We start from the raw sequence: 13,422 nt of genomic DNA, 5'->3' as shown, positions 1-13,422 counted from the left end.
GTAGTGCTTTTAAGCGCGGGCACCTACAGCTTAGTAACCGGGTTCCAGCACCGTCAGCTGGTCCTCGGTCGTGCCATTGGCTCTTGCACACTGGGGCAACGCATCCGGGTTCCAGCACCGCCAGCTGGTTCTCGGCAGTGTTCTTGTCACAGGTACTCCCTCGTGCCAAGCCTGGTTTCAGCACCGTCAGCTGTTTCCGGGTTGTGTCAACTTCACTGAGATGCCTATGCTTGCCCCGTCGTGGTGCGGTCGAGTTAACCAACTCCAGGGTGCCTCCAGTTTAGGAGCTTCCTATGTGGGCTGCGTGAACTGGTAGTCAAGGCTGGTTCTGTAGTGCCAGTAGGCCCAGCTCCCCCTGTAGGACTGTTGGGGTTCGGTAACTGCGGCTGCCTCGCGGCCTAGCTGTTCTCTCCTCTCCTGTGGGCCTTCGGGTCCACCACCTGGTTCCAGCACCGTCAGCTGGTTCTAGGCAGTGTCTTTTGCTCTTGTACCTTCTGCTCCCCATCCTGATTCCAGTAACGTCAGCTGGTTCCGGGCAGAGCCTTTGGCTTAGGTGCCTCCTTCTGGGTATCCAAGTTCCACCAACGTCAGGTGGTCCTTGGTAGTGCTTTCAGGCACGGGTACCTCCTGCTTAGTAACCGGGTTCCAGTAACGTCAGCTGGTCCTCGGTAGTTCCATTGGCTCTTGGACCTTCGGCTACCCATCCGGGTTCCAGTACCGTCAGCTGGTTCTCGGCAGTGTCTTTTGCTCTTGTACCTTCTGCTCCCCATCCTGGTTCCAGTAACGTCAGCTGGTTCCGGGCAGAGCCTTTGGCTTAGGTGCCTCCTTCTGGGTATCCGAGTTCCGCCAACGTCAGGCGGTCCTTGGTAGTGCTTTTTAGCACGGGTACCTCCTGCTTAGTAACCGGGTTCCAGTAACATCAGCTGGTCCTCGGTAGTTCCATAGGCTCTTGAACCTTCGGGTAGCCATCCGAGTTCCAGTTCCATCAGCTGGTTCTTGGCATTTTCTCAGCCTTCTTGTACCTTCTGCTACATTTCCAAGTTGAAGACCCTAAAGTTGACGACCCGGAAGACCACCCCGATGACGACGACGACGACGACCCGGAAGACCACCCCGATGACGACGACGACGGCGGAGACGACGACGGAGACGACGACGGCGGAGACGACGACGGCGGAGATGACGACACTGAAGACGACGACCCTGGAGACGACGACATGGAATACCGAGAAGCAGAAGAACAAGAGGCTGCAGAACAAAGAGCAGAAGAACATTAAGCATAACACTTAATATCAGAGCAAAAGATATTATCTAAATTATATGCAGAAGAAGACTAAGCAGTGTATGGGGGTGAGTCCGTTCCTCCTCGTGGTGCCCCTGGATAAAGCCTAATGCTGCAGGCCAAACTGAACGCGGACAAATGTAACTTTTGTGACTGGCAGAACGGAAGGTGTAATCTTCCAACTTTTATAGATAACAACTACGGGAATGCCTGTCACAAATGAGAATATGATGAAGAAGTAGAATAGGAAGAATAATAACAGTGGAATAAAAAGAATATGTAGAATAGGAAGAATAATAATAGTTGAAGAAAATGAATATGAAGAATGTAATAAAAAAAAAAAATAGGTAGAAGATGAAGAAGAAGATGAATAAGGTGAAGAAGTTGATGTCAAAGATGCTGATGATGATGAAGATGAAAGTGTGGGAAAAGGAAAAAAAAGAAGGGGAAGGTCGTGGAATAGTGAAACATCAATATCTGACAAAATAAAAAAAATTTACATAGTCAATATCTTTTTCAATCCGAACGTCTTTAAAAAAAAAAAAAATCATGCTATTCTATTTGATTGGACTAATCCTCATTGCCTTTAATGTCTCCGCCACCTCCCCCATACATCCTACATTATTCTTAGTTGTTTTCCTTCATGTAGAATGAACCTACAAGGAAAGAAAGGGTTTATTTTAATTCCGATATTTTGGTCCCATTGACTTGCATTGGGATCGGGTATCGGTATCGGCGATATCCGATATTTTTTGAATATCGGCCGATCCAAACCGATACCGATACTTTCCGATATCGGAAGGTATCGCTCAACACTAGTCATAACTTGTCAGCAGGTTCCATCTCTGCACGGTGGACCCCGGGCTGCAAAAGCACCTTATTCTATCTTATTGTTTGGTGCGTTCCGCTAGCCCTAACATTATACTAGCGCCAGGGTCTGGATAGTAATGACGGACAAACAGCAATCTTTATGGTACATCTGCAGCGCCCCAGAGTCCTGGTCGTTGCAGTAATGTCGCTCTGCCACTAAGGGGAGTGATATTATGTCTGATTGCACTAAAGAAGTTCACCTGACCAGGTATCACAGTCACACTCCGGCCACCAGGGGGAGCAAAAGGCTCTATGTATTAGGCCACTCCTCACACTTTGGTAAAACTGGGGGTTGGATAGGAAGTTAGGACAGAACGCAGCCTGGGAGAGCTCCAGGGAGGACCTGTCAGGGGTGGGTTCCTGGCAGGTACCTAGCAGAAAGGACAGAACGTACGGAGCCGCGTCGGCACTACCTTGCGGCGGTATCCTAAGGAAGGACACAAAGCAAAGTATACTGTGGAGAAGTGAGAAACAAAATCGCAGCACAAGGAGATATCCAGTAGGAGTCATGCCCCGTGATCGTCAGCATCCTACTGAGGCGCATAGCTAAAGGCCGGAACGCCGAGGAAGTAACAGATTCCAAGCATTACTTCAAACAGTGGCAGGACAGTTGATTTTTAGGTTGGCTGTCTACCTTACATCACTGTTATGACCTGGTGGTCAGGACAATAATGGACCTGGTGGTTAAGAGCACACGGAATGACCTGATAGTTACTGATAATAAGGACGAGCTCTGGGACGTGGGAACTCTGCTGACCGCAATCCCTAAACCTATCAAACCCACTAGAAATAGCCGTGGATTGCGCCTAACGCTCCCTATGCAACTCGGCACAGCCTAAGAAACTAGCTAGCCCTGAAGATAGAAAAATAAAGCCTACCTTGCCTCAGAGAAATTCCCCAAAGGAAAAGGCAGCCCCCCACATATAATGACTGTGAGTAAAGATGAAAATACAAACACAGAGATGAAATAGATTTAGCAATGTGAGGCCCGACTTACTGAACAGACCGAGGATAGGAAAGGTTACTTTGCGGTCAGCACAAAAACCTACAAAAAGACTACTCAGAGGGCGCAAAAAGACCCTCCGCACCGACTCACGGTGCGGAGGCGCTCCCTCTGCGTCCCAGAGCTTCCAGCAAGCAAGACAACAAATTAATTAGCAAGCTGGACAGAAAAATAGCAAACCAAAGAAATACAAGCTGGAACTTAGCTTCTGATGGGAAGACAGGTCACAAGAACGATCCAGGAGTGAACAGACCAATACTGGAACATTGACAGGTGGCATGGAGCAAAGATCTAAGTGGAGTTAAATAGAGCAGCAGCTAACGAATTAACCTCGTCACCTGTTAAACTCAGAAACACCCACCAGAGGCAGTCCATGGACAGAACCAGCCGAAGTACCATTCATGACCACAGGAGGGAGCCCGACAACAGAATTCACAACAGTACCCCCCCCTTGAGGAGGGGTCACCGAACCCTCACCAGAGCCCCCAGGCCGACCAGGATGAGCCAAATGAAAGGCACGAACCTGATCGGCAGCATGAACATCAGAGGCAAAAACCCAGGAATTATCTTCCTGACCATAACCCTTCCACTTGACCAGGTACTGGAGTTTCCGTCTCGAAACATGAGAATCCAAAATCTTCTCCACCACATACTCCAACTCCCCCTCAACTAACACCAGGGCAGGAGGATCAACGGATGGAACCACAGGCGCCACGTATCTCCGCAATAACGACCTATGGAACACATTATTTATGGCAAAAGAAGCAGGAAGGGCCAAACGAAATGACACAGGATTGATAACCTCAGAAATCTTATACGGACCAATGAAACGAGGCTTAAACTTAGGAGAGGAAACCTTCATAGGAACATAACGAGACGACAACCAAACCAAATCCCCAACACGAAGTCGGGGACCCACACAGCGCCGGCGGTTAGTGAAACATTGAGCCTTCTCCTGGGACAATGTCAAATTGTCCACCACATGAGTCCAAATCTGCTGCAACCTATCCACCACAGCATCTACACCAGGACAGTCTGAAGACTCAACCTGCCCTGAAGAGAAACGAGGATGGAAACCAGAATTGCAGAAAAACGGCGAAACCAAAGTAGCCGAGCTGGCCCGATTATTAAGGGCGAACTCAGCCAACGGCAAAAAGGACACCCAATCATCAGATATGTTTCCAAAGTTTGATTAGTTCGTTCGGTTTGGCCATTTGTCTGAGGATGGAAAGCCGAGGAAAAAGACAAATCAATGCCCATCCTAGCACAAAAGGATCGCCAAAACCTTGAAACAAACTGGGAACCTCTGTCAGAAACGATGTTCTCCGGGATACCATGTAAACGAACCACATGCTGGAAAAATAATGGCACCAAATCAGAGGAGGAAGGCAATTTAGACAAAGGTACCAAATGGACCATCTTAGAAAAGCGATCACAAACCACCCAAATGACCGACATCTTTTGAGAGACGGGGAGATCCGAAATAAAATCCATAGAAATATGCGTCCAGGGCCTCTTCGGGACTGGCAAGGGCAAAAGCAACCCACTGGCATGAGAACAGCAGGGCTTAGCCTTAGTCCCACAGGACTGCACAAAAGAACGCACATCCTGCGACAAAGACGGCCATCAGAAGGATCTAGCCACCAAATCTCTGGTACCAAAGATTCCAGGATGCCCAGCCAACACTGAACAATGAATCTCAGAGATAACTCTACTAGTTCATCTATCAGGGACAAACAGTTTCTCCGCTGGGCAACGGTCAGGTCTATCAGCCTGAAATTTTTGCAGCACCCGCCGCAAATCAGGGGAGATGGCAGACAAAATTACCCCCTCTTTGAGAATACCCGCCGGCTCAGGAACACCCGGAGAGTCAGGCACAAAACTCCTTGACAGGGCATCAGCCTTCACATTCTTAGAGCCCGGAAGGCACGAAACCACAAAATCAAAATGGGAGAAAAATAATGACCATCGAGCCTGTCTCGGATTCAACCGTTTGGCAGACTCAAGATAAGTCAAATTCTTGTGATCTGTCAAGACCACCACGCGATGCTTGGCTCCTTCCAGCCAATGACGCCACTCCTCGAATGCCCACTTCATGGCCAACAATTCACGATTACCAACATCATAGTTACGCTCAGCAGGCGAAAACTTTCTAGAAAAGAAAGCACATGGCTTCATCACCGAGCCCTCAGAACTTCTTTGCGACAAAACAGCCCCTGCTCCAATCTCAGAAGCATCAACCACAACGGAAGCAAAACATCTGGCTGGCACAAGACAGGGGCAGAAGAAAAACGACGCTTCAACTCCTGAAAAGCCTCTACAGCCGCAGAAGACCAATTGACCACATCAGCACCCTTCTTGGTCAAATCAGTCAACGGTTTAGCAACAGTAGAAAAATTAGCGATGAAGCGCCGATAAAAATTAGCAAAGCCCAGGAACTTTTGCAGGCTCTTCACAGATGTCGGCTGAGTCCAATCGTAAATGGCCTGGCTTTAACAGGGTCCACCTCGATAGTAGAAGGGGAAAAAATGAACCCCAAAAATGAAACCTTCTGAACTCCAAAGAGACACTTTGACCCCTTCACAAACAAGGAATTCGCACGAAGGACCTGGAACACCATTCTGACCTGCTTCACATGAGACTCCCAATCATCCGAAAAGACCAAAATATCATCCAAATACACAATCAGGAATTTATCCAGGTACTCTCGGAAGATGTCATGCATAAAGGACTGAAATACTGATGGAGCATTGGAAAGCCTGAATGGCATAACCAGATACTCAAAATGGCCCTCGGGCGTATTAAATGCTGTTTTCCATTCATTGCCTTGTTTAATACGCACAAGATTATACGCCCCTCGAAGATCTATCTTGGTGAACCAACTAGCCCCTTTAATACGAGCAAACAAATCAGACAGCAACGGCAAAGGATACTGAAATTTCACTGTAATTTTATTAAGAAGGCGGTAATCAATACAAGGTCTCAAAGAACCATCCTTCTTGGCCACAAAAAAGAACCCTGCTCCTAACGGTGATGACGACGGGCGAATATGGCCTTTCTCCAAGGATTCCTTTATATAACTCCGCATAGCGGCGTGTTCTGGCACAGATAAATTGAACAATCGGCCCTTAGGAAACTTACTACCAGGAATCAAATTAATTGCACAATCGCAATCCCTATGAGGAGGTAGGGCACTGGCTTTGGGCTCATCAAATACATCCCGATAATCCGACAAAAACTCTGGCACTTCAGAAGGAGTGGAAGACGAAATAGACAAAAATGGAACATCACCATGTACCCCCTGGCAACCCCAGCTGGACACAGACATAGATTTCCAGTCCAATACTGGATTATGAACCTGTAGCTATGGCAACCCCAAAACGACCACATCATGCAGATTATGCAACACCAGAAAGCGGATATCCTCCTGATGTGCAGGAGCCATGCACATGGTCAATTGGGTCCAATACTGAGGCTTATTCTTGGCCAAAGGCGTAGCATCAATTCCTCTCAATGGAATAGGATACTGCAAGGGCTCCAAGAAAAAACCACAGCACCTAGCATACTCCAAGTCCATCAAATTCAGGGCAGCGCCTGAATCCACAAATGCCATAACAGAATAGGATGACAAAGAGCAAATCAGAGTAACAGACAATAGAAATTTAGACTGTACCGTACCAATGGTGGCAGACCTAGCGAACCGCTTAGTGCGCTTAGGACAATCGGAGATAGCATGAGTGGAATCACCACAGTAAAAACATAACCCATTCCGACGTCTGTGTTCTTGCCGTTCAGCTCTGGTCAAAGTCCTATCACATTGCATAGGCTCAGGCCCATGCTCAGATAGTACCGCCAAATGGTGCACAGCTTTACATTCACGCAATCGTCGCTCGATCTGAATGGCCAAGGACATAGACTCATTCCGACCAGCAGGCATGGGAAACCCCACCATGACATCCTTAAGGGCTTCAGAGAGACCCTTTCTGAAGATTGCTGCCAGGGCACATTCATTCCACTGAGTGAGCACAGACCACTTTCTAAACTTCTGACAATATATCTCTGCTTCATCCTGACCCTGACACAGAGCCAGCAAGATTTTCTCTGCCTGATCCACTGAATTAGGTTCGTCATAAAGCAATCCAAGCGCCAGGAAAAACGCATCAACATCACGCAATGCCGGATCTCCTGGTGCAAGGGAAAATGCCCAGTCTTGAGGGTCACCACGTAACAAAGAAATAATGATCTTTACTTGTTGAACAGGGTCACCTGAGGAGCGAGGTTTCAAGGCAAGAAACAATTTACAATTATTTTTGAAATTCAAGAACTTATATCTACCACCAAAAAACAAATCAGGAATTGGAATCCTAGGCTCTGACATCGGATTCTGAACCACAAAATCTTGAATGTTTTGTATCCTTGTAGTGAGACTATCCATCCAAGAGGACAGACCTTTAATGTTCATGTTTACACCAGTGTCCTGAACCACCCAGAGGTAAAGGGGAAAATAGAGACAAAACACACTGCAAAGAAAAAAAAATGGTCTCAGAACTTCTCTTATCCCTCTATTGAGATGCATTCGTACTTTGGGCCACCTGTACTGTTATGACCTGGTGGTCAGGACAATAATGGACCTGGTGGTTAAGAGCACACGGCATGACCTGATAGTTACTGATAATAAGGACGAGCTCTGGGACGTGGGAACTCTGCTGACCGCAATCCCTAAACCTATCAAACCCACTAGAAATAGCCGTGGATTGCGCCTAACGCTCCCTATGCAACTCGACACAGCCTAAGAAACTAGCTAGCCTTGAAGATAGAAAAATAAAGCCTACCTTGCCTCAGAGAAATTCCCCAAAGGAAAAGGCAGCCCCCCACATATAATGACTGTGAGTAAAGATGAAAATACAAACACAGAGATGAAATAGATCTAGCAAAGTGAGGCCCGACTTACTGAACAGACCGAGGATAGGAAAGGTTACTTTGTGGTCAGCACAAAAACCTACAAAAAGACCATGCAGAGGGCGCAAAAAGACCCTCCGCACCGACTCACGGTGCGGAGGCGCTCCCTCTGCGTCCCTGAGCTTCCAGCAAGCAAGACAACAAATTAAATAGCAAGCTGGACAGAAAAATAGCAAACCAAAGAAATACATGGGAAGACAGGTCACAAGAACGATCCAGGAGTGAACAGACCAATACTGGAACATTGACAGGTGGCATGGAGCAAAGATCTAAGTGGAGTTAAATAGAGCAGCAGCTAACGAATTAACCTCATCACCTGTGAAACTCAGAAACACCCACCAGAGGAAGTCCATGAACAGAATTAGCCGAAGTACCATTCATGACCACAGGAGGGAGCCCGACAACAGAATTCACAACACATCACCTAAGCAGACATAGGGGGCAAAGTTGGAGAGGGGCGTCTCTAGGGTCCCAGAATAGCTCCGAGCCTTCCCGTCAAACGGGTGCGTCCTATCCAGACAATAACTTGGGGGACGGAGAGAAAGAGAAAGAACAGATACAAAAGTTGTGAGGACTATCCCGAATGCTCAGCAGGGAAGAACTACAGCACACAGGCGCTAGTTGGTAGGCACTGATTTCCACCTGCAAAGGGAACTCTGGATGTGCCTTCGGACCGGCCGGACTCAGCCAGCCCAGTTAACAGTGCTCTGGATTGCGGATCCCGAAGTCTTCAGTAAAAGGTAAAGAGACTGCAACCCTGTGTCCTCGTTATTAACTGCGCCTCACATCATCGCCACCTACACTACTGGGAAGCCCTGGGGATATACTTCACCTGTGGGAAGGTATTCCATCTAGCTGCCATTCCATCACCCCAGCGGACCCCTAAGCAGCGTCGGTCACCCTGACCGAATACCACAGGTGGCGTCACGAACCCTTGACAAACTATCATCACCCCTTTCATTGGATGCCCCTTAGCAGGGTCACGGACCGGGTCCAGCCACCGTGACAACCCCAGCACCGAGACAGAGAGGACTGGTATCGCGGCCCTGCGTCTGGGGGCGCTCCAACTTGGCGTCACGAACAGGATCGTACTTAAGCCTGAAGAATCAGGTCATGTGTGCCTTGGAACTGTGATTGAATTTTGCTCGAACTGTTATTTATTGCCAAGACTGTGTATTGCTATTTGCCGCCAAGATTCCCGCCAAAACCACCGCCATTGCCGCGCCACGAGGAGCGCAGGAGAAGAAGAAGGGCATGGAGTTGTGGGCGTGAACGGACTGAGAAGCACAAAAAGTAATGGCCGCCCAGTCTAAGTATTTCTGCATCTTGGAGACGTGTCCGTCAGCAGCAGAGACCCGCCTCCTGCTTCTCTATGGAGGGTGGGAGCTCTGGAGACGGGGCCGCCCACAAAATAGGGCGTGGGAGAAATATGAAGGCAACGGAGAAACTGAGATGGCGACCCCCAGGCGACCATGTGGAAGCACCCCGGCCCGACCTGATTCCTTGCCGGAGGGAGAGGGCTCCGGTCCACTGGTACGAGAAGGGCCCGATGCTCAGCCCTTGGAGGGCGGGTTGGATGTGACCAGGGTCCGGCGGCTGGTAACCTGCTGGAAGGATGATCGGAGGGAGGCACGGTTCGCCACCTTAACGACCCCGGTCTCCCCGCCTGAACCATGGATCGGTCGAGGTCGGTTCAGACCCCGTGCAAGTACCGAAACAGAACGGGCCCCTGGGATCCGACTGTCTCCCTTGGTTGATCCGCTGCTTGCTGCGGCTGCGGGGGGCCCCGCCGCATCGCTACCCCATCATGGACCGAGAGGACCGGATCTTAGGGTCCTCACCTGGGAGGAATACCAGCAGCACCGATTGGTGGAGTGGAAGGAGGAAACCAAACCCGGGGCCTTGATCGACTTGAGAGAGGATCATCCTCTACCGCAGTGGGGAGTCGTAGTCCTCTTCAATCCCCAGGAGGGGAGAGGAGTCATCCAGGAGATCGGGACGCAGTTGACGGTACGTGTCACCCGGGACAAGGTGGAACCCTGCTGGGGGCAAGCTGACGCCGACCGCGACCTACGACCTGGGGATGCGGTGGCTTACGTACGATGGCAGAGAGCAGCTGGCTGGTGGGCCCACGGTGTCCAAAGGTGCGCAGCCCTTCTTGCTGCAGCTCTGGCCAGGGAGGCCCATCCCGTCGCGGAAGGAATGACTGCGACCTCTGCTGCGGACTCCCAAGTTGCTAAGACTCGCCAGGTAACCTTAGGCCCCACCCGTTCTCGGCCAAGAAGGATGGTGTGTGAGGTAAAGCCGTTACAGCAATAAACCTCGGAGAACCTAAACTGTATAAAGTTAACTGTTTCCTGCTTTTGCTGCCTTAAACCCGTCTAGGGTTATTTCTTAAAGGGATCCCTTTGTTGACCCGGGATCCCTATTGTTTTATGTTTTCTTTTGCACAAGTTTATCAGTGTTACAAAAGACTGCTGAATCATGGACGGTGAATGATTCACGAACTGGTTTTGTAAATAGTTTGCACCTTCTTAAAGGTGCTCCCTACTGGTTTTACAAGGAAAGAAAACCTTTGCGAATAAACTGTACCTGATGATGACGTGAAAGTTTCTCTTGTCTTAAAGTTTATTAGTGACTTCTTGATTGATTGCACTACCTCAGAAAAGACTGATTTTTCCTCTTAAAGGGAATGTTTACTTGTTGCACTTGATAATGTTGCCTTAAGTAGTAAGATAGTAATAATGTTTACATGTAGCTAGAGAGCTAGTAAGTGAACCCATATGGGTTGGTGAGTCCTTCTGAGAACCATAGAGAGATGGTTTGCCATGGACCTGGAAGAAGGGATGCAGTAGGCCCAGACAAGTAGCTAGGCAGTCCTGCATATGTGAAGCCGAAGAAGTAAAGAGAATGTTAACTTTGTATCATAGTGTTTTATAGTAAGCCTTTAGTGGGTTCGGCCTATATGCCCTTAAAAGAAAAGATAAGGGGGGCGTGTCCGGATGCCGAGCTGAGCAGATGTGTGGTGAGGAAGCTCCTGCCATCTTCCAGCTATAAATAGCATAATATCACCCTGCATCACCGGGTTCCACAGTCAGCATGGGGCCCAGGAAACCTAGAAACACACAGCAACCAGCGGTGGACCAGCCAGCGCAGCGGACAGCTCTGGATGCCTTCCTGGGCCTTGAACAGGTCCAGGGAGATATTCAGGCACCATCTTTACAGAGGCAGGTCGGTGAGGAGGGGGTTTCCCGGCGTGACACTCTGCATCAAGACGGCATTCAGGAGGCAGATGGCTGCGGGGAGGAGGAGATCTCCCCCTCTAGATGGGGGGAAGAGCCCTGCACAGAAGGAGCTGAACTTCATGAAGACCAGACCAGCACCACTGCTGACAGCAGCCACGAGGTGAGGGGGAGGGGGGATGTGGGGCCCCCCTTCCTACACCCGTCTTATCAGCTCTCACAAACAAACAGCTCCTTTTCACATCAGGAGGCCCATGGACAGAATATTACACAGGATACTGCCTATATCCAACCCCATCAGGGACACTACTCCTCTCATCATCCACATTCTTCAGTTAACTATCCTCCTAACTCACAGCCTGTTGGCAGCTTCAGGGGGCCTCCCCCTCCCTCCCAAGACTGGCAGTCTATTCTGGCATCCCTACCATCTAAAGAGGACTTTAAGTTAAGATCCTTATCAGTGAGGTCAAAGACATATGCAGGGCAGAAATAGCCAACATAAGACAAGATTTACAACACATAAATGGGAGGATAGAAGCCCTGGAAGAGGAACATGACTCCGCAAGAAAACACATGACAGAAATTCACGAGATAGTGTCCTCACAACTAAAAGTGATGGAGGAAATGCAGTCCCACTTAGGCTGGTTTCACATTGGCGTTTTTTGGGGTGCGTTCTTGCGGTAAAAAACGCAAAAAAACGCATGGTGAAAAAACGCATGTAAACGCTGCGTTTTTTTGACGCATGCGTTTTTGCATGTGGTGAAAAAAACGCGGCGTTTTGACGCGTTTACATGCGTTTGCGTTTTTTAAATGCATGCTGAGAAATGTGTGACAGCTGCCAATCATCAAAAAAAAGTAAAAAACCCACTATAAACAGAAACAGTTAGGGTTAGGGTTAGGGTTAGGGGTAGGGGTAGGGATCATATACCTAACCCTAAAGGGATCCTACCCCTAACCCTACCCCTAACCCTAACCCTAAGGGATCCTAACCCTAACCCTAACCCTACCCCTAACCCTAACCCTACCCCTAACCCTAACCCTAAGGGATCCTAACCCTAACCCTAACCCTACCCCTAACCCTAACCCTAAGGGATCCTAACACTAACCCTAACCCTACCCCTAACCCTAACCCTAACCCTAAGGGATCCTAACCCTAACCCTACCCCTAACCCTACCCCTAACCCTAACCATAAAGGGATTAGGGTTAGGGTTAGGATCCCTTAGGGTTAGGGGTAGGGTTAGGGTTAGGGGTAGAGTTAGGGTTAGGATCCCTTAGGGTTAGGGTTAGGGGTAGGGTTAGGGGTAGGGTTAGGGTTAGGATCCCTTAGGGTTAGGGGTAGGGTTAGGGTTAGGGGAAGGGTTAGGGGTAGGGTTAGGTTCCCTTTATCACCTTTATGTTGGGGGGTGGCATATCAGTGTGTTTTCTGTTTTTTTAATAAAAAAACGCATGCGTTTTTTACTGCAAAAAACGCATGCAACAAAAAACGCATGTGTCCCCCTTGACTCCAATGTATTTTTTGACCCAAAAAAAACGAATGAAAACGCATGCGGTTTTTTTTGGTCAAAAAAATGCTTCTAAAAATACTACAAGTAGCATTTCAGAAAATGAACGCATGCAGTAAAAAAACGCATGCGTCAAAAAAGCGACCAAACGCGTACACAAAAAAACGCATGCGTTTTCAATGTTAAAGATAGGGGAAAAAAACGCATGCGTTTTTTTGAAAAAAAAAACGCTGCAGACAAAAACGCAAGTGTGAAACCACCCTTAGAAGATTTGGACAACAGAGGACGCAGATCCAACATTCGTGTGAGAGGAGTGCCTGAGGTGGAGGACTCTGAGTCTCCTGATCTGATCCTGCAGGACATCTTTAATAACATTCTGGGTGCACCTTCAACCAATATAACTAAGTTGGACAGAGCACATAGGGCGCTACAGCCTAAGAACATGTCTACTCAACCCCGAGATATTATATGCTGTGTTCATGACTTTACTACTAAAGAATTGATCATGTCCAAAGCCAGGACCCGGAACCAGAGCCCCTCATTTCGGGGAACAGAGGTTCAGC

The sequence above is a fragment of the Ranitomeya imitator genome, chromosome 7, assembly GCF_032444005.1.
Source record: "Ranitomeya imitator isolate aRanImi1 chromosome 7, aRanImi1.pri, whole genome shotgun sequence".
In the NCBI taxonomy this organism is placed as follows: Eukaryota; Metazoa; Chordata; class Amphibia; order Anura; family Dendrobatidae; genus Ranitomeya; species Ranitomeya imitator.
This window is presented reverse-complemented; position numbering follows the sequence as displayed.